Source organism: Mobula hypostoma, chromosome 5 (genome assembly GCF_963921235.1).
Source record: "Mobula hypostoma chromosome 5, sMobHyp1.1, whole genome shotgun sequence".
In the NCBI taxonomy this organism is placed as follows: Eukaryota; Metazoa; Chordata; class Chondrichthyes; order Myliobatiformes; family Myliobatidae; genus Mobula; species Mobula hypostoma.
This window is the reverse complement of record NC_086101.1, coordinates 149,836,023-149,859,392: the sequence shown is the minus strand read 5'-3', so window position 1 is coordinate 149,859,392 and position 23,370 is coordinate 149,836,023.

The window sequence follows — 23,370 nt, the reverse complement described above, 5'->3', positions numbered from 1 at the left end:
AGGCTGCTAAACAAGACAGTAGCATATAGTATTACAGAAAGATACAAGCATGGATAGAAGATTAGCTGACTGGCAGAGGATAAAGAGTGGGAATAAAGGGGGCCTTTTCTGGTTGGCTACCAGTAACTAGTTATGTTCTCCAGGGGCCTGTGTTGGGTTTGTTCTATTCCCATGGCATGTTAATGATCTGAATGATGGCATTGATGGCTTTGTGGCCAAGTCTGTGGATTATGCAGAAAAGTAAAGGAGCAGATAGTGTTAAGAAAGCAGTGCATCTGTGAAAGGACTTGAAGTGGTTGGGAGAATGGACAAAGAAAATATAGCAAATGGAATCCAGTGTAGGGAATTATGTGAACTTTGTTTACTTGGGAGTAAAAGCATAGACTGTTTTCTAAATGGGGAGAACATTCAGAATTTGGAGGTGCAAAATGACTTGGAAGTCCTAGTGAATGATTTCCTACAGGTTAACATGCAGGTTGAGTCATCAGTAAATGAAGGCAAATGTAATGTTAGCATTCATTTTAAGAGGTCTAGAATATAAAAGCAAAAATATAATACTAACACTTTATAAGACATTAGTCAAATCAAATTGAGAGCAGTTTTAGGCCCCATACCTAAGGAAGGAGGTGTTGGCTTTGGAGAGATTTAAGCAGAGGTTCACAAGAATGACCCTAGGGATGAAGAAGATAACATATGAGGAGTGTTTGGGCCTGTACTCTATGGACTTTCTAAAGGTAAGTGGGGGGGGGGTCTCATTGAAACCCATCTAATTTTACGGGGTCTTTCTTTTTGTTAAATTTAAAATGGCTTCTCTTGTTATATTATACTGAGGAATGCTGAGACAGTCTCTAACTAGACAGTTGCTTGGGTTATTATAGATAGCAGGGTGCTGTTAACCAGTGGGTGGTCATGTATCATTTTGTTTTCGGATACAATGCTGTATCATATTACTGTGGACCGAGGTTTTTGACGGGGAGTCGGAGGAGAGACGAGGAGGATGGTGGAAGGGGTTTTTGGCGGGGAGTCAGAGGAGAGACGAGGAGGACTGGGGACGGGGAGTCGGAGGAGAGACGGGGAGGACGGTGGACGGGTTTTGACGGGGAGTCGGAGGAGAGATGGGAAGGACGGTGGACGGGTTTTGACAGGGAATCAGAGGAGAGACGAGGAGGACGGTGGAGAAATGGGGAGTCGGAGGAGAGACGGGGAGGATGGTGGTCAGGGTTTTTGATGGGGAGTCGGAGGAGAGACGGGGGGTCGGAGGAGAGTCGGGGAGTTGGAGGAGAGACGGGGAGTCAGAGGAGAGACAAGGAGGACGGTGGAGAGACGGGGAGTCGGAGGAGAGACGGGGAGGATGGAGGAGAGACGGGGAGGACGGTGAAGAGACGGGGAGTCGGAGGAGAGACAGGGAGGACGGCGGAGAGACGGGGGATCGGTGGAGAGATGGGGAGTCGGAGGAGAGACGGGGAGTCGAAGGAGAGACGAGGAGGATGGCGGACGTGCGGGGGTTTTTGGCGGGGAGTCGGAGGAGAGACGGGGAGTCGGAGGAGAGATAGGGAGGACGGTGGACGTGCGTAGAGGCTCCGGTCGATCACTCCGGGTGGTCCCGAGCCGTGAGTCGACAGGATCCGGGTGGTCGTCAGGAATCGATTGAGCTCCAACTGTAGCACGCAAAGAACTTGGACTTTGATAAGTGTTGGCGCCTTTTTTTTCATTACTTTCCTCTCTGTATCAAATTTATATTAATGTCATAGAATTAGTAATATCTATAAAGTGTACTTGTTAAAATTTACTGGGTGTGCTGGCTGATGATTGATGTTTGGGATTGATTCGGGCAGCGACCAACCCTGTGGGGAGTGTTGAGCCAGGTGCTGGGCGGGATTTCCCCTAGATATATACGAGCCAACATAGTGGAACGTTACATAATATTGACAGGTTTGGCTAGAGTGGACCTGTCGATGATACTTCCAGTAGTTGGAAACTCTAGGACAGAAGAGGTCTCTTTAGAACAGAGATGAAAAAGAACTTCTTTAGCCTGATGGAATGTGTTGCCACAGATGGCCTATGGTGGCCAAGTCATTGAGTATAAATGAAGTGAGCAGGTTCATAATTAGTAAAGGTATCAAAAGTAAAGGGGAGAAGGCAAGAGAATAGGGTTGAGAGTGAAAAATAAATGGCAGAGCAGATTTGATTGGCTGAATAGCCTAACATTGAAAAGATTCAAAGGTTCATTTCCAAAACTCGTTAACTAATAGGAATGAACATCACCCCACTGTTTTTGATGTTCTATTATATTGGCTGATAGAAAAAAATTTTGCCCATTTGTCCCAAGGATGTGCTTTGTCTTTCTAATCAGACTTAATGTTTGAAAGCTTGATTGCACCAAGTATAAACTGCCAAAGGCCCTAATTCATTTTTACGGAAAAGGCAAAAAGGAAAATGAGAATTAATGTGGAATAGATGCAGACAGTAGATTGGCTAGCTCACATAAGGCTTGAGTACATAGAAGGAAGCAGATTAATTGCTTCTCATTGCAGCATGTTTATCAAAGATCAGCATGGTGCTGTAATAGAGCGGGTAATTTGGAGTAAATTGGCATCTTGCAGGTGAGGGAATATTCAGCTACAGATTATAGCAATGCCATTAAATTTAATACTCTGATGAATTTGAATGTTTAGATCTGGAAAATTAAAATTTTAATTCTACAGTGATGGAGGAAAGTAGAAAAGCAGTCTGTTGATGAAGGGTTTTAGAATGCAAAGAAAAGTCAAAACATGACTAATTTTTAAGGGAAGGGAAAAATAAGGAGTTATGCTTAGCTGGTGATCTACATTCATCAATATACTCTGCCATCTTGCACCAGAATATGGAACACAGTTAGCATTCACATGGCAAAGAGAGCATGTTAAAATAGTTGCCAGTGTACAAAGAGATAACATGCAATAAACCTCATATATTGGCCATTAGTTAAGGAAGCGATGTTGCAATTACATTATTGTAAATCTGTGCTCGTGTTCAGATCATGGTAGTCTGAAACCATGATACTCAAATATGCAATAAGCTGCAATGAGATCTGCCTAAGTGTGTTTAAAGAATAACTATAGTCTTCACTGGATCTCGAGAATGTTATACTCTCAGGTGCTGTGTTCTTTTAGACAATAGACAATTGCAGAAGTAGGCCATTCAGCCCTTCGAGCCAGCACCGCCATTCACTGTGATCATGGCTGATCATCCACAATCAGTATCCAGTTCCTGCCTTATCCCCATTACCTTTGATTCCGCTGTCTTTAAGAGCTCTATCCATCTCTTTCTTGAAAGCATCCAGAGACGGCCTCCACAGCCTTCTGGGGCAGAGCATTCCATATATCCACCACTCTCTGGATGAAAAAGTTTTTCCTCAACTCCGTTCTAAATGGCCTACCCCTTATTCTTAAACTGTGGCCTCTCGTTCTGGACTCATCCATCAGCAGGAACATGCTTCCTGCCTCCAGCATGTGCAATCCCTTAATAATCTTATATGTTTCAATAAGATCCCCTCTCAGCCTTCTAAATTCCAGAGTATACAAGCCCAGACACTCCAATCTTTCGACATGTGACAGTCTCACCATCCCGGGAATTAACTTTGTGAACCTACGCTGCACTCCCTCAATAGGAAGAATGTCCTTCCTCAAATTTGGAGACCAAAACTGCACACAGTACTCCGGGTGTGGTCTCACCAGGGCCCTGTACGGCTGCAGAAGGACCTCTTTGCTCTTATACTCAATTCCCCTTGTTATGAAGGCCAGCATGCCATTAGCTTTCTTCACTGCCTGCTGTACTTGCATGTTTGCTTTCAGTGACTGATGTACAAGAACACCTAGATCTCATTGTGCTTCCCCTTTTCCTAACTTGACTCCATTTAGATAATAATCTGCCTTCCTGTTCTTACCACCAAAGTGGATAACCTCACATTTATTCACATTAAACCGCATCTGCCATGCATCTGCCCACTCACCCAGCCTGTCCAAGTCATCCTGTATTCTCATAACATCCTCCTCACATTTCACACTGCCACCCAGCTTTGTGTCATCGGCAAATTTGCTAATGTTACTTTTAATTCCCTCATCTAAATCATTAATATATATTGTAAACAGCTGCGGCTCCAGCACTGAACCCTGCGGTACCCCACTGGTCACCGCCTGCCATTCTGAAAGGGACCCATTAATCGCTACTCTTTGTTTTCTGTCAGCCAGCCAATTTTAAAGTAAGACAGAATTCTCCTTCCTTCTTTACTTGGATATTGTCCGGATTTGAGGGACCAGTTTATAGGGAAAGGTTGAACAGGCAGGGATCATTCATTTGTGCATAAAAGACTGCGAGGTATGTGGTGCGTACATGGAATGAGCTACTAGCAGATTGGTTGAGGCAATACAATTTTTAAAAGGCATTTTGACAGGTATATGCATAGAAAAGATTTAGAAGATCAAAATCCAAAATGGATAAATAAGCCCTGAAGAAGGGTCTCATCCCAAAACTTCAACTATCTTTTCTCTTCCATAGATAGTGCTTGACCTGCTGAGTTCCTTTGTGTGTGTGTTATGGACAAGTGGGACTAGCTTGGGTGGGCAACTTGGTCGGCCAGGACTAATTGGGAAGGCTCTTTTGTTTCCATATTAGCTTCTACTGGCATGGAAAAAGGAGGGCCCCTTTCCCTGCAGGATGACACCATGACTCTAAATTTTCAAAATACTTATACATTATCATCTGTAACGTTTACATGTGTGTCACAGTTGCTGTGAATTGCATTGTGAAGTGCTGATCACAATGCGATTCATGATGAAGAATCTTAGTCTGTAAACCTCTCAATAATACTGAATCAAGGACAACGATAAATAAGCAGAATCCTTAATGACAAGGGAGAAAGGGCAGAATAGGCATTAAACTTTAACATGGATAAATGGACAATACATTTTCAAAAGTGGAAACATCAGCAATTCCTTTGAAAATAGACAGGGCAAAGAATTCCTGAAACTACATGTAACCCACAGGTTCGGCCAGCACGTGTTTGTCTAGGGGAAGACAGCCTCTGGCCCAGCCAAACTGAGAAATCTCGTTTGTGTGGATGCTGTATGATATGTTGCTTGGTTACAAATCTGAACCGCAAAATATCAGACAGTACACTGTATGCAATTAAACAATCGAACTTTATAAATCTTAATCTGACTCTAGGGTTAGTAAAGAAAATAAAAAGAAAAAGGGCCCATTTTGATGAAACAGTCTAATGCTTATGTTGGAGCTCACGGATTCATCCATTCGTTCCCCATCAACCTCCTCCGCGAGTCGCTGACCTTCAGACCCTTGCTCCAAGTCCACTCTGTCCGGGGTCTACCAACTCTGTCCACCTGCATCTTCTCTCTTCACCTCTTGCCAACAAAAGATTGCAAAATCCCTTCTCTCAGACCCACAAGAAAGAACAACACACCTCTCTTTGGATGGTACACATTCCAAAACCCCCGTTATCTCTAGCCATAACCCAAACATTGCTGCTACAGAGAAACCATTACGTTAGCAGTGAAACATCACAGAGAGGCCATTCCATTAGCAGTGAAACTTTACACATATGTCAGCAGAATGATTAAAAAGCCAACAAAGACCTGGAGTTTATTGTATATAGTTAAATCATTCCAGTGAAGGTAGCATGCTAAACTTATACAAGGTTGTGGTCAGACCACACTTAAAACACCTCACCACTCTGTGCTCTATTATAAATTGGATCATGATTTATCATGATCAGGAGCAAGAGTGACTGATGAATGTGCAGAAGTATTTTTAAGGCCGGCAAATAAACTGGGAGATTATAACCATTGGACACTTCCTTGAACACTCTTATTCCTTATTTCCTGAATATGTTGCACTTATGACTTAGAAATTAGAAACGCAAATGGACACTTGATTTTTAAAGAGTTGAATAGGTTGGACAGGGTAGATGTGGACAAATGTCTTTGCACATGGAAAAGTTCCAAACCTACCATCCATAAACATATTATAGAAACATAGAAACATAGAAACATAGAAACATAGAAAATAGGTGCAGGAGTAGGCCATTCGGCCCTTCGAGCCTGCACCGCCATTTATTATGATCATGGCTGATCATCCAACTCAGAACCCAGCCTTCCCTCCATACCCCCGACCCCTGTAGCCACAAGGGCCATATCTAACTCCCTCTTAAACATAGCCAATGAACTGGCCTCAACAGTTTGCTGTGGCAGAGAATTCCACAGATTCACCACTCTCTGTGTGAAGAAGTTTTTCCTAATCTCGGTCCTAAAAGGCTTCCCCTCTATCCTCAAACTGTGACCCCTCGTTCTGAACCTCCCCAACATCGGGAACAATCTTCCCGCATCTAGCCTGTCCAATCCCTTTAGGATCTTATACGTTTCAATCAGATCCCCCCTCAATCTTCTAAATTCCAACGAGTACAAGCCCAGTTCATCCAGTCTTTCTTCATATGAAAGACCTGCCATCCCAGGAATCAATCTGGTGAACCTTCTTTGTACTCCCTCTATGGCAAAGATGTCTTTCCTCAGATTAGGGGACCAAAACTGCACACAATACTCCAGGTGTGGTTTCACCAAGGCCTTGTACAACTGCAGTAGTACCTCCCTGCTCCTGTACTCGAATCTTCTCGCTATAAATGCCAGCATACCGTTTGCCTTTTTCACCGCCTGCTGTTCCTGCATGCCCACTTTCAAAGACTGGTGTATAATGACACCCAGGTCTCGTTGCACCTCCCCTTTTCCTAATCGGCCACCATTCAGATAATAATCTGTTTTCCTATTTTTGCCACCAAAGTGGATAACTTCACATTTATCCACATTAAATTGCATCTGCCATGAGTTTGCCCACTCACCCAACCTATCCAAGTCACCCTGCATCCTCTTAGCATCCTCCTCACTGCTAACACTGCCACCCAGCTTCGTGTCATCCGCAAACTTGGAGATGCTGCATTTAATTCCCTCATCCAAGTCATTAATATATATTGTAAACAACTGGGGTCCCAGCACTGAGCCTTGCGGTACCCCACTAGTCACCGCCTGCCATTCTGAAAAGGTCCCGTTTATTCCCACTCTTTGCTTCCTGTCTGCTAACCAATTCTCCACCCACACCAATACCTTACCCCCAATACCATGTGCTTTAAGTTTCCACACTAATCTCCTGTGTGGGACCTTGTCAAAAGCCTTTTGAAAATCCAAATATACCACATCCACTGGTTCTCCCCTATCCACTCTACTAGTTACATCCTCAAAAAATTCTATGAGATTCGTCAGACATGGTTTTCCTTTCACAAATCCATGCTGACTTTGTCCGATCATTTCACCGCTTTCCAAATGTGCTGTTATCACATCCTTGATAACTGACTCCAGCAGTTTCCCCACCACCGACGTTAGGCTAACCGGTCTATAATTCCCCGGTTTCTCTCTCCCTCCTTTTTTAAAAAGTGGGGTTACATTAGCCACCCTCCAATCCTCAGGAACTAGTCCAGAATCTAACGAGTTTTGAAAAATTATCACTAATGCATCCACTATTTCTTGGGCTACTTCCTTAAGCACTCTGGGATGCAGACCATCTGGCCCTGGGGATTTATCTGCCTTCAATCCCTTCAATTTACCTAACACCACTTCCCTACTAACATGTATTTCACTCAGTTCCTCCATCTCACTGGACCCTCTGTTCCTTACTATTTCTGGAAGATTATTTATGTCCTCCTTAGTGAAGACAGAACCAAAGTAATTATTCAATTGGTCTGCCATGTCCTTGCTCCCCATAATCAATTCACCTGTTTCTGTCTGCAGGGGACCTACATTTGTCTTTATCAGTCTTTTCCTTTTTACATATCTATAAAAGCTTTTACAGTCCGTTTTTATGTTCTCTGCCAGTTTTCTCTCATAATCTTTTTTCCCCTTCCTAATTAAGCCCTTTGTCCTCCTCTGCTGAACTCTGAATTTCTCCCAGTCCTCAGGTGAGCCACTTTCTCTGGCTAATTTGTATGCTACTTCTTTGGAATTGATACTATCCCTAATTTCTCTTGTCAGCCACGGGTGCACTACCTTCCTTGATTTATTCTTTTGCCAAACTGGGATGAACAATTGTTGTAGTTCATCCATGCAACCTTTAAATGCTTGCCATTGAATATCCACCGTCAATCCTTTAAGTGTCATTTGTCAGTCTATCTTAGCTAATTCACGTCTCATACCTTCAAAGTTACCCCTCTTTAAGTTCAGAACCTTTGTTTCTGAATTAACTATGTGACTGTCCATCTTAATGAAGAATTCCACCATATTATGGTCACTCTTACCCAAGGGGCCTCTCACGACAAGATCGCTAATTAACCCTTCCTCATTGCTCAAAACCCAGTCCAGAATAGCCTGCTCTCTAGTTGGTTCCTCAACATGTTGGTTCAAAAAACCATCCCGCATACATTCCAAGAAATCCTCTTCCTCAGCACCTTTACCAATTTGGTTCACCCAGTCTACATGTAGATTGAAGTCACCCATTATAACTGCTGTTCCTTTATTGCACACATTTCTAATTTCCTGTTTAATACTATAATTATGGGTTACTTATAACAGGGAAATCAGGAAAAGTGCGTTCACTTAAAAAAAGTAAATAGAATAAGGAATGGGTAAGAAGAAGCGGTTGTAGAAAGTACCATAGGTGTGTTTGAAGGGAAACTAAATGGGTAAAAGGGAATAGAAAAATAAGTTTGAAGACCAAATTAAGAAAGCAAAAATGGGAATCGATCTGTATGGAGAATTAACAACAGCACAGACTAGTTGAGCTAAGTATCCAGATGCATCACAGCTTGGTAGGGTAACTGGTCTGCCCAAGACCACAAGAAATATCAGAGAGTGGTGGATACAACTCAGTGCATCACAACAACCAACCTTCTCTCCATGGACTCTTGTCTACACTTCTTACTGCCTTTGGAAAGCAACCGGCATAATCAAAGACCTCTCCCATCCCAGGCATTATCTCTTCTCCTTTCCATCTGGCAGAAGCTACAAAAGCTTGAAAACACCATTCACCAGGTTTAAAGATAGCTTCTATCCCACTGTTGTAAGACTCTTGAAAGGACTTCTGGAATGATGAATATATACACTTGACATCACATTCTGTCACGTTTTGTCCCCTATTATTGACCTGCACTACACTTTCTCTGTAACTGTAATACTATATTCTGTATTCTGTTATCACTCCTTCCTTTGTAATTTATGTTTTGAAACAATCTGTACTGATGGCCGGCAAAATGACGTTTTTTACTGTATCGCAGTATATGTGACAATAATAAACCAATTATCAACTGACAAATTGGCAATGCTACACTCACAGTGAAAAAAAAATTACTTCAAAAGAAAATCAAATTGGAGAAAAAATGGAAAATTTAAGTCCTCTGGATCTGGTCAAATTCTTTCTGTTTTTAGCAGCTGAAGGGAACTTTCTCATTGAATGGAATGCATGTGAAACTTGAAACAGGTCAAAGAATTAGAAGGAACAGAATACTCATCATGAGGTGGCAGTTCACTATTTGAAAAATCAATAGATATTAGAAGTCATTAGACAAGAACTCTGAACACCGCACAACTACAGAGAAATGATCTTCACTTTCCATAATGCATAGGTTGACTGTATGCGCAAATTAATAGCTTGGAAGTGCAGCAAGTGGAACCCCTCGGAGATGTCAGTGTCATAGAAATCCTATAGAGGAAGGAAGTAAAGGTATCCGTTTTAGGCCATTAAAATATGTGAATTAATGATTGAATTTTCCCTACTTCTTTATGACATAAAGGAGGTTAATCATTTGACCAATCCATTCAAGTTTGGCTCACAAAGTATAATCTTATTTCCTGACAAATTTTCCCTTTGATCCATTCTCTCCACATTTTCATCAACTCTTCCCCCCCCCCCCACCCCTATTCTACCACTCATCCTCACGGCTGCCAACTAACTGGGAACTCACACTCAATGATACAAGAACAGCTTCTTCCCCTCTACCGTTAGATTCCTGAACATCCTTGAACACTCTTATTCCTAATTTCCTGTCCAGGGTCGATGGGGGTCCTTGATGAGGTTGGCTGTTTCCTTTTCTTTCTTTTCAAATCTTTTTATTATTATTATCCAAAATTAACATGAGTACATCGAAGTAAGCAACACTTACAATGTCTCAAGAAAAAAAACATTATTTTAAAGATTGAAAAAATTTTGGTGATAAAAAAAACCCTACTAAGCAAGAAAAAGTGGGAAAAAACCCATTAGGTGTTCAACCCCAGAGCCATGCATCATACAAAAAGCTTCTAAAGATAAACAGCAAACCGCCAGCAAGTAAAAAAAATGTACCAAAAATTTACAATTAGATCATGGAGGAAATCTATCAATTAACTCAAATGATCATAACAAGCAAATGAACCCCATCTTTTCTCAAAATCAAACATAGGTTCAAAGGTTCGACTTCTAATTTTCTCCAAACTAAGACATAGCATCACTTGAGAGAACCATTGTGACAAAGTGGGAGCTGATGTATCCTTCCACTTCCAACGAAATGGCCCTCCTAGCTATCAATGTGACAAATGTAATAACATGTTGGTCAGACACAGAGATACCATGGATATTTTGAGGCATTATTCCAAAAAGCACAGTTAATTTGTTAGGTTGTAAATTAATTTAAGTGCTTTAGAAATTGTCGAAAAAACTGACTTCCAGAACTGTTCCAGTATAGAGCAAGACCAAAACATGTGTGTCAGCGTAGCTGTCTCAGTTTTACATCTATCGCAATAACTATCAGCATTGGGGAATATTTTAGACAATCTCTCCTTCGTCAAATGGTAACGATGTACAATTTTAAATTGAATCAGAGAATGTATAGCGCAGATCGAAGAAGAGTTAAACAGCTTCAGAATCCGTCCAATCCTCTGTCATAAAAGTCAAATTGAGTTCCTTTTCCCAATCTTGTTTAATCTTAAATAACGGACGCTTATCCTATTGTAATAGTAAATAATACATTCTTCCAATAGAACCCTTCATCGAAGGGGTCATACTCATAATGGTATCTAACAGATCAGCTTCCAATATGTAAGGAAAATTACTTAAATATTTTTGTAAGAAATGTCTAACTTGAAGGTATTGTAAAAAGTGTGAGTATGAAAGAGAATATTTATCAACTAATTGTTCAAAAGACATTAGTCTATCTTCTTTAAATAAATCCAAAAAAGAATTAATATCTTTATTTTTCTGAAGCAAAAGAATTGGATCATTCAAAGAAGGCTTAAAAGAGGTTGGCTGTTTTACTGAGGTAGCGAGATAACCAGAACTATGCACAATGTCCTAGGTGTAACCTTATCAACATTCTGTAATAACAACTGCAATAAAACCTATTTTTAGTTCTTAAATTCTAACTTTTGAAATAAAGGTCAAGATGCCATTTGTCTACTTAACTACTTGCAGGGATTGCCTACTAACTTGCAACTCATGTACTAGAAAACCTACTGTAGTTCCCTCTGAACTTCACTCATTTATAGTCTCTCCAGCTAGATAATAATCCACCTATTCCAAAACTCTCCACCATTTCACAGTGCATTGCTCACCTACACCATCATTCATCTAATAACAATTTATATCAGTCACCACTTCTACTTAACTGCTAGGAGCTCCACCACTCCCTTCCACACTCAAAACAGTTCTTCCTTTGGGAAGCTGGTGTAGGAGCAGCCTTTGCAGAACACTCATGCCTGGTAACTCACCCTGTGAACACTCTGTCTGCAAACCACCTTTGTGTGCCCTCCATCAAATCATAATAGATGAAACCCCCCTGGTTTCCTTGGCTGCGTAAATCTCGGGAAGACACTGTCTGGTCCCACCAAACCCGTGAGATTGAGACATCTCTCCCACCCTAAACCCCAGTTTGTGTGGATGCTGTGTAATTGGCTACCCTGTTACAGATCAGTCCCACAAAATAACGGACAGCACACTACATACTATTCAAGGAATTATATTTATGAATCCCAACTTAACTAAAGAAAAACAAAAAGAAAAGGGCCCGTTTTAATGAACAGTAAAATGTGAACAAGTTGGAGCTCAAAGTTTCATCATATTCACCAACCATCAATCAATCTTGCTCCTAGTTTAGTCAAGTCACGGTCATTTCCGGGTCGAATCCTTCGACCTCTTCTCTCCAGTGTCTTCTCTCTTCTCTTCTGCCAAACAAAAGCCCCAAGCCTAACCTTAGTGCCCCTCACCAGAGAAACCTCCCCTCAGCTCAACCATCCTAATTGGATGGCACACATTTCTCCTCATCCCTTATCTTCAACAATAACCCAAACAAGGTGAAAACAGAACTGACTGCTCTTGCAGGACTGCTAAATGAAATACATACAGCATAACAGTAAAAATATGAACAAGGATATTACATGGATACATCACAACATTTTAAAAGATTGGAGTCCATCATGATTCAAGGTCTTGCTTCACTGGTGGATATTCTGACTGCTGCAAAAGAATGGATGGATGCATTAATTTATAAGAGAAGAAAATAAGAGCAGAAATAGGCATCTCAGCCCCTCAAGCCTGCCCTGGCATTCAATATTATAAATACTTCAGGTCTCATCAAATCTTCTGTGCTAGATCCTTACAGTTCTTAGTTCCCTAGTCTTTCAAAACTTGTGGAATTGTAATTTGAATCAAACTGTAACTAAAACAAACTCCACATCACATACAAGGACAACAGAACATCCATTAGGAAGAAAGTTGACAGCCATGACTTTAATTGCAAACAGTGTTATTTTTAGAATGATAGCACTTTGACAGCACCTTTCAATCAAAATAAATTGATAATCAATTTAGGTCCTTGCCATGAAATTATATATTGATGAAATGTATCAAAATGGTACGATATTTTTTCCACTTTTGTCACTGTTGCTACTAGGAGTCATAGATCAGGTGTAAGATGGGTTAGATATATTGAATCAGGTCAAGGGGAGACTTGTAGGAATGCACTGTGAATGGGAAGGGGCAGGAGAAACTCTGATAAAGATTTATTGTTGAATTACTTCTTTTAAAGTATACAAATACTTGCAGCCTCTTGTCCAAAAAATGGAAGATCACTGGTTCTACTTGTTGCAATTGGAGAGTAAATCCTCACCAGTTCAATGCCAGAGCTATTGTATGCTGTCAGTAACTGTGGGTATGCAAATTGCACTCACCATAGTTACCCGAACCACTCAGAAGTTGAGAAATAGCGTAGAATATTTACAAGTTACAGACTGTGGCCCTTAATTGGAAAAACACTTATGAAAGGTGAATAGCAGGCAGTAATTTTTTGGAGCACTTCATGGTCGCCATTGTCTCTGTAGTTCCAATATGAGCTGGCAAAAGGAAAGGAAACTTTCTCCCTCCTTTCTACTCGAATAGAGCCATTTAGAAGAAAAGTAGTATGCGGGGCCTCTCCTTAACAAGCTTAGGCCCTAATGTACAAGGAGTACGATAGCCCTGGACCTCTACTGGAGTTCAGAAGAATGAAAGGAACTCTCACTGAAACCTGCTAGATACAGAAAGAATTGCATGAATTAGACATCAAGATAATGTTTCCAGCACAGCCTAGGATCTAAGGGCACAGACTCAGAATAAAGGTAAGTCACTTGAGAACGGATATGAAGAGGAATTACTTCAGAGGGTGGCGAATCTGTGGAAATTGATGTCACAGAATGTGGTGCAAGCATATCATTGAGCATACTTAAGGCAGATAAACTCTTGATTAGTAAGGGGATTAAAGATTACAGAGATGCAGGACAATAGGATTGAAAATAAATTAGCCATGGCAAAATGAATGATACAGTAAAGTTGATGGACTGAATTGGATAACAGTGCTCCTATATTTTCTGGTCTCAATATATAATGAGCACTTATAATACTTGTGGTACCTGTCCTAGATGGTTGCTGTGGAACGCAAGCCAATATTAGAGGTATTTTGAATATAGAATCATCAAACGCACCATATTCCTGATAGAGGACCTTTTGGATTCATTTCACGGGCCAGCATATCTGAATTTTCAAATACGATAGTGGCGTTTAAGATGTTACATAACCAGCAACAATGAATATCAATCCAATCAGGTTATATAAAAACAACCAAACATTTATTAAACATGGATAAACAATAAAAAACAAACAAAAACCTTAACTGGAAGTCAACCGCTATGCGGCTGTTCAACAAATCGCCACTCGGTACTGGTTCTTAAAGCGATAAAAGCGAACACAGTTCTTAAAGCGGTAAAGTCAAATACAGTTCTTAAAATGGTAAATTCGAAAGTCCAACAGATTTATACATTCAATTGGGAGAGACTTCTTTGGAGAAGGATTTCTTCATAGACGCGACTTTCCTGCTGGTTCTGTCCAAAAGATTCACGATGAAGGAAATAAGCAGCTTAAAAACAACTGACCTTTATTTCAAGAGAGCAAACCTTGCATGAACTTCCTTTCTCTTTTGGCAGGAGTTATCTTCGATGCAGGTCACTACTTCTTCAACAAAGGCTCAATAAGGTCAATCCTTTATTAAACTGCCGAACATTACATACTTCTCTTAATCCTTCATATCCTGTACTTCGATAAAGTCTTCACTCTCCAATACTACTGAAAAGATACATCAACAAACTTGGCAGAAATTGCCAGTCCAGCACTATTGTACCTTGCAATAGAACATAACACTCTGTTTTAAAAATGAAACTGCGTCATAAAACAAATACGCAATGGAACGGAGACAATGACGAACGTTCTAGATGAAAAACTAACTGCGTCACCAGAGGTCTTCCCTTTTATACCCGTGGTGAACATGTCATCACATGACCTCACATCGGTGGGAAAATTACATCAGGTGACCTCCAAAAGGCCATTACAACATCCTCACAAGAAAGTCACAAGATCTCCTTGAGGTATGTAACAAAGAGACTTTTAGATGATTGAATGTGTAGGGAATGGAGGGATATGGATCACGTGTAGGAAGAAGATATTTTATTTGGGTTCATGGATTGGAGAGTTTGCTCCTGTGGTGTACTGTTATGTGTACTATAATAGACTAGGGGCAAATTATCCTGTGGTGAGCGAGTGGCCTTGATACCAGAAAGCCTTTTCACCAGATACAAAGCAAACATAAGGAGAATGATGCCTGAAAAGGGTGAATCTCCAATAACTCTCAAAAAGCTGAAAGAACATCCAAGACAAAGAAACGTGGCAGTTCATCTCCCACTCTAGACACTGATTGCCGGCTGTGTTGTACTGTTCTGTGTTCTCTGTTACATACATATTCTTATGCAGTACCCAAGTCCATTTGACATTTAAAATACTATTAAGAAACCAAAATCAAAGGCATTATTGAATAGATTATTTTTATCTTTCCTGATAGTTTCCAAGATTTGCATTTATTTTTCATTCCGGAGGTCAAACTGTCAGTTGAGGTTTTGCTTGGAGGAAGTTGAGATCCACACCACTGGGAATCAGACAGGGTCTTGTGTGTTGGAAGAGATAATCTTAGATCAACCGTTGGTCCTTCTAAGATAAAAATGGCAACAAAGTCAAGCAGACCTACTGATATAGAAAAGTCCTCATCTAATTAAAGAAGACATAAAACAGCAAGGCAGATTATTTTAACTAATAACAGGTTTTTTTCATAGGGAGCAGTTAATCTGTTTGAAATTGCAATATATTAAGTAAATAAAATGTGTCATCTTTAAAATGAAAATAGATATTTATTATGATTGCTCTAGTGTTAAAAGAAATCAAATGTAAAACTAGCTTCAATGTTTATTAGCTTCCAACTAGGCTCACATTAAATGCATCTGAGCATTAAGGAGGTTCACTTTTAATGATAATATATTATGATTTTTATAGCACATAGATAATACTTCTAATGAAATATAAAATGATATTGGGTTAGACTTATCCAACTGTGCAAGCATGAATACTGCAGTTAAGCTTTTAAAGTGGGCTTCATTGCAGTGGGGAGTGCTGGAGCAGGTGTAGTGAAACATCATCAAATGTAATACCATTAACTTTCAGTTTTTTTATTTTTAAACATTCAATTATTTTTTGTGTCACCAAAGTAATTGTTTTATAAATGGTAACAGTTCAAAGGATAATGGTACTCAGAGTATTTGGTTGTGAACAGAACTAACTGAAGGTTTAAGGCTAATGACAAACACACATTGTTCAAATACTCAGCTGAACAAAATGAGCTGTTTTTTTCCCTTCATTCAATAACATTGATTCCATAGGGATCATGGAAACCTCTTGTGTGGAATGCAACTTGTCAGCAAAGAGTCGTTTTAGATTCATATCCTGAACTTTTTGTTTGAATGCTTTCTGAGGCCAGGGACAGATTTCACAGAGATTTCCCTAGGGAGTTCATCTACTTCAGGAGATTAAATAAAGTAAGTCGAGTTTGCGACTGTCCAAACTACTTACCAGCCAATGAAAATAAAAGCCCCAATGGTCCTCTGTTCCAAGGTTTTAGACAGTACATGGCTCAAAGAAACATTTTCTATTGAGATAAAAATATCCCAGATATGTTTTTATCAAGTTAAGTAGCATGCTGCTGGCATTGAAAAACAAACAGCTGCAATTGCTGGAAACTGAAATAACAGCAGAAAATGCTGAAGGGATTTGGAGCAGAAAATGTAACTCAGTTTCTATCCGATGCTGCCTGATGTCAGAGCAACCGCTACATTTCCTTTCCTTTTCCCCCATACTTATAATTGCCACTGGTAGCATCATAGCACTAGAATTAGTCTTAGTAGGTAATTGATAATTTGTTTATTATTATCACAAGTACTGAGATACAGTGAAAAACTTTGTTTTACATGCCATCTATTCCAAAACACAATGACATGAAGGGAAAAAGCAATAACAGAATGAAGAATATAGAGTTACAGTCACAGAGAAAATGCAGTGCAGATAGACAGTGTTGAATGTTGCCATCACCAACCAAGAAACAGCCCACTCCAGCATCTTTCAAATCATAGGCAGGGACTTCAATAAGGTTCCTCTGAGGAAATCTGTACCCAATTATCATCAGCATTTAACCAGCAGCACCAGGGGTCCCAACACACTTGAACACTGCTATACTATGATTAGGAAAGCCCAGACCACATTTCAGGAAATCTGATCACTTGGCTGTCTTTTTCTTACCTGCGTACAGGCAGAGATTAAAGGGCAAGGCTCCAGAGATAAGGACACCAAAGAGGTGGTCATGGCGGGCAGAGGAGTGGCTATGGGATTGGTTCGGGTCAGTGGACTGGGCCATGATGAAGTACTCTCAAAGGATCAGAATGAATACACCACGGTTGTCATACACTTTATAAAAACAGTTGGAAATGAGTGTGTCCCCACAAAGTCATTCACAGCCTTCTCCAACCAGAAGCCCTGAGAACTGTGAGATCCACAGTCTGCTGAGGGCCAGATCAGTGGCATTCAGGATTAACAACCAAGTAAGATTAAGAGCTCCAGGTATGATCTCTGGAAAGCCATCACACATGCAAAATAGCAATTCAGGACTAAACAAATCACTGAAGGATGCTCAACAGCTGTGGCAGGGCCTGAATGCTATTACCTCTTACAAAGTAAAACCAAGCAACATAGGTGACACAGATCTTCACTCCCAGATGAGCTCAATGCTTTCGACACTCGCTTTGACTTGTCAAAACATGGAGGAGTCTTCCCGAAATCCTACCGCCCCCGATGATCATGTGATTTCCATCTCTGAGGGTATCCTCCAGAAGGGTGAGACCACGGATGGGATACCCGTCTGAGTACTAAAGACCTGTGCTGATTAACGGGCTGGAGTATCCATTGATATCTTTAACCTCTCACTTCAGCAGTCTGAGGTACCCAACTGCTTCAAGCAGGCTTTATTTATGCCGGTGCCTAAGAAGATGCTGGTGACCTGCCTCAATGATTATTGTCCAGGACCACTTACATCCACTGCGTTGAAGTGTTTTGAGAGGTTAGTGATGAAACATATCAAGTCCTGGCTGAGAAGCAACATGGATCCTCTCCAATTTGCCTACTGTCACAATAGGTCTACAGCAGATGCCATTTCATTGGCTCTTCACTCAACCCTGGAACATCTGGACAGCAAAGATGCATACATCTAGATGCTCATAATCAACAACTGCTTGGCATTCAGTACTATCATCCACTCAAAAATATCAATAAACTTCATATCTCCAATCTGCAATTGGATCCTCGATTTCCTCACTTGCTGATCCCAGTCAGCTTGGATTGGAAACAACAGTTCTTCCAGAATCTCCATCAGCACAGGTGCACCACAAGGCTGTGTGCTTAGATCCCTGCTCTACTCACTTTATACTTATGATTGTGAGACTAAGCACAGCTCCAATGCCATATTTAAGTTTGCTCATGACACCACTATCATTGGTCGAATCAAAGGTGGTGATGAATCAGCATTTAGGAGGGAGATCGAGATCTGGCTGAGTAGTGCCACAACAAAACCTCTTATTCTATGTCCGCAAGATCAAGGAACTGACTATTAACTTCATGATGAGGAAACTGGAGGTTCACCAATCAGTCCTCATCAGGGATCAGTGGAGGAGAGGGTCAGCAACATTAAATTCCTCAGTGTTATCATTTCAGAGCATCTGTTCTGGGCCCAGTACTTTAGTGCCATGGCAAAGAAAGCACAACAGTACCTCTACTTCCTGAGAAGTTTGAGAAGATTTGGCATGACATCTAAAACTTTGACAAACTTCTGTAGATGTGTGGTTGTGAGTATATAAACTGACTGTATCTTGGCCTACGCAAACACGAGGAAATCTGCAGATGCTGGAATTTCAAGCAACACACATAAAAGTTGCTGGTGAATGCAGCAGGCCCCGCAGCATCTCTAGGAAGAGGTTCAGTCAACGTTTCAGGCTGAGAACCCTTCGTCAGGACTAACTGAAAGAAGAGCTAGCTTCTTGTGTTGCATCTTGGCCTAGTATGGAAGCACCAGTGTCCTTGAACATAAAAAATCCTACAAGAATAGTGGATACAGCCCAGTCTATTATGGATAAAGCCCTCCTCACCATTGAGCACATCTACATGGAGCGTCGTCACAGGAATTCAGCATCCATTTGCAAGAACCCCCAAAACCCAAACCATGCTATCTTCCCTCTGCTGCCATCAGGAAGCAGGTAGAGGAGCCTCAGGGCCCACACCATCAGGTTCAGGAACAGTTATTACCCTTCAACAATCAGGCTCATGAACCAGAGACAACTTCACTCAACTTCACTCGTCCTATCACTGAACTATTCCCACAAAATATGGACCCACTTTCAAGAACGTTTCATCACATGTTCTCGATATTTGTAGCTTATATATTTATTATTACTTTGTTTTGTATTTGCAGTTTGTTGTCTTCTGCACATGGTTTGTTTGTCTTCCAGTTGGGTGCAGTCTTTCATTGATTCTATTGTGTTTTCTATGTATGCCCACAAGAAAACAAATCTCAGAGTGACATACATGAACTTTGAATAAGGTGCAAAGGTCTCATTGTGAGAGATCTTGATGGGAGATGTGAGAAGAGAGAATGACCAAGGTAGAAGAGGTCTCTGATCATATAGGCTGCTTTTCCGAGGTAGTGGGATTCGTAGACAGACTGAAATGGAGAGAAGATAGTTTTTGTGATGGTATGAGCTGTGTTCACAACTCTCTATAATTTCCTGCCATCTTGCACAAGAGCAGCAAATGCGTCAGAACCTCATTACCTGCAGATTCCCCTGCAAATTTCGCACCATCATGATTAAAAAGAATATTTTCTGTCTTCATTGTCATTAGATCCAAATCCTGGAATTTCCTAGCCTTCAGGATGTACCTTCACCAGAAGGGTAGCATTGATTCAGGAGCTTGACTCATCACCGCCTTCTGAAGGGTATTTAGGGATAGGCAATAAATGCTGATCTTGAAAGCAATGTAGAGATCTCAAAAATGATTAAACAAAAACAAAGGGACCCACTTTCCACAAACGCCCCCACAAAACAATTGACAATGATGATCTTCATTTCCAATGTAATTTGTCACTCAATGCACGGGCCTCCAGCTGAAAACAAAGGTTATGTCCAATGGAACAATGGTACCTGCCACCAATGTAAGGCACTATTTCCAGAATGAACGAAGTTAAATTCACAAATATTTCATTAAAAGGAGGGAAGACTGGCAACCTATCATGTTCAGTGATTCATTATTACAATTAATTTATCAATAACACTACAGCAGGCTTCAAGAAATGGACAGTTAACCAGATCCCATGCTGTTGCTCAGTCTTCTTGTCATTCATCTTGTGAGCAGAGGGCCCCCCCACACTATAAACATCAAGTTAAAATATTGGGGAAAATTATATAATGTTTGCAAAACAGTGAAAATAATATTCTGGATGCACATGGATAGTGCCAATTCAAATAATTCCTGCCATTAGCCATTAACTACATCCCCTCAACTTTATGTTCTTTATTTTCTGCCTTCCATCTCTGTATATCTGTCCTCAGAGAAATCAGATACCGATATAGTGCAACATCTGGCTGTCACTGAAAACAATTCTCTTACTTTGTAAGGTGGCACATGTACTTGGTTCTCCATATCATAATATTTCACCCCTCCATGTAATACTGACAGCTTATTTCATGTAAGAATGTAGGAAAACCTTTGTTATCTGACATTTTACAAACTAATATATTCCAGCATCTAAAACATCAGAGGGAGCATCCAGGCTAAGGGAGGAGGGGCAGAACCGGGGGAATTTTGTTTAAAACAGAGAGTTATTGATATGTGGAAAACAATGCCAGAGAAGGAGAAGAAGTCAGATTAAACCACATTTATCTGATTAAGCAAGGCATAAGAGGATGCAGGCCTAATACAGGCAAATAAAATTAGTGCAGATTGGCAAAATTGTTGGCATAGCTACAACGGGCAAAATGACCTGTTTCTGTGCTGTAAAACACTACCAAACTGTCTCCAATTTTGTGACTCCTCTAATAACTAAAAATCTATCAGGATCAGTTTTAAATAAAATCCTGAATAACTAACCCCTTATTTTGAAGTTGTGACAACCCCCCCCCCCCCCAACCACTTAGTTCTCTCTGTTTACATTGCCAAACTTGTGAGGAATTCTGTATATTTCATTGAGGTCATCTCTCATTCAGAACAGAGTGTTTGCTCAGTCAATCCTTCTGCATATGCAAGACCTGCATCTCAGGAACTAATCCGGTGGATTAACCTTCCATAGAGTTAAACAGAACAAAATAAAGCTGTTTAGCCAAACTCGACAATGCTAACCAAGCTACCTATTGCCAGTTCGCGCATGCTACCTCTGTCTCCTGGCATCCTCTCAGAGACTGCAGAGTGCTGAAGCACCCAAGTGATCTCCAAACTTCTGCACTTGCTTCAGTGTTTCAATCTCCCTCATCACCTCAATTGACAAACAATGGAAGCTTTAATTGGCAAAATGGAGTTGAACATTGGCTCTGGCCCCATCCCACAGTCTGCCCACACTCGCCACCTCTGACTCCTGGAATCCTCTTGGAGACTGCAGAGTGCTGGAACAGCCAAACGATCTCTCAACAGCAAATCACAGACTCCAACAGTTCTAGAATCACATCCATGACAAAAAAGAAATGTAAAAGACATAAAAGAACCTTGATCTAACGACCACTGCTTCCTCCCCTTCTGGGCATGTCCTTCTGTTTGCTCCTCACTTCTGATGATATTCCCACTGATCCATCTTGTTGGCTTCTCTGCTCCTGGTCCCTTTTCACAGTTTCCATGAGGGCCATAATCATCCACATAGAGATCAAGTAATCCAAGTTTTCTCATTGGCGAATATATGTAAATGGCAAGAAATTGGGAAACGCAGCTTTTCAATAAGACCTGTGCATTATTGTGTACATAATGAAGCTAATATGCAGCTACAACAGACAGCCTTATAGCCTTATGGAAGATTTGAGTACAAAAGCAAAACTACTTTATGACAAACATGTAAGTGTTTAGTGAGATCAAACCTAGGGAGCTGTTGGTCCCTTCACAGAAGGTGTAGAGGGAATTCCACAGTTTCTTTGAAGAGATGACCAAGAAGATTTATATTTAAAGCAGAGAGTTATTGATATTTTCACAGAATATGAAAAACACAGAATATAAAAAACTGTAAGACTGAAAGAAAAGTCTATAGTCCAAGTCCACATCCAAAATGCAGAAAACCTGGGCAATATGCCATTGGCACAGCGGCAGGCTCTCCCTTCTCCAGTAGCTTAGCAGAGTGATCCTCAGTGATCAGAAGACAGGCAGCCAGAACTCACCCTCTGCACTTGCCTTGATGCTTCAATTTCCCTCATTACTTTAATCCGCGAATGATGGAAGCTTTAATCGGTGGAATGGTGTCAAACATCAGTTTGTGCCCCGTCCCGCTGCCTGGACGCCATGAGATTCATAGAACATAGAACATAGAATAGTACAGCGCAGTACTATGCAAATAGATCTGGCGAATGCATCTTGTGATTCCCTCTCAGCAAGCGCACATAGCTTCACTAGAATCATCTGAATGAGGAACAGGATCTAGCCATAAATGACAATGCAGACTGAGGAAGAGGTCAGTAAATTTCAACAACGATGCTAGATCATGGAACAGTTTGGCAGCTGGTTTTGCCGCATTTGCTTTCTCAGTGATTAGCTGTTCCAGCGAGTCATACCCTGCTCTGGTGACTTTGGTCTGAAAGACAGCAGCTATTCCCAGGCTGAACAAGTTAAAACTTCATTGCAGGATGGTGCTTTAGCATGTCCAATGAAGACTGTTGGGCAGACCTAGGGAACCAGAAAAGTATTAAGTAGTTTTCTGCATCTGACCCAAGAACATGGCACAGCTGGACAGGAGGGCCAATTGTAAGTTTGGTCTCAAAACCTCAATGACATCAGTCCAAGCATTCATGGTCACTTTTCTTTTCCAGTGAGTGTGAGTTGCACTGTTGTCATTAGTTCCCCATCCCACTGCTGCTCCAACACGCTATCTGTAGTCTGCTGAACTGTTATAATGAGGCCCAACACAATATTGAGGAACAGCACCTCACTTCCATCTGTGTGCAAAACAGCCTTCCGAACTCAATGTTGAATTCTACAACTTTAGTTAACTTGTTCTTTCTGTCTGTTTCAGCATGTTATCTATCTGTGACTTGGCTCAGGATCTCTCCCTTGTTAATATAGCCTGGCCATCTGATCACATCCCACAACCCTGCTGTGAACAATACATATACAGGCAAAGAAGCATAAACTCTTTCATAACTGCCTCATTGTTATTCTGTCTGGCTCTATCAG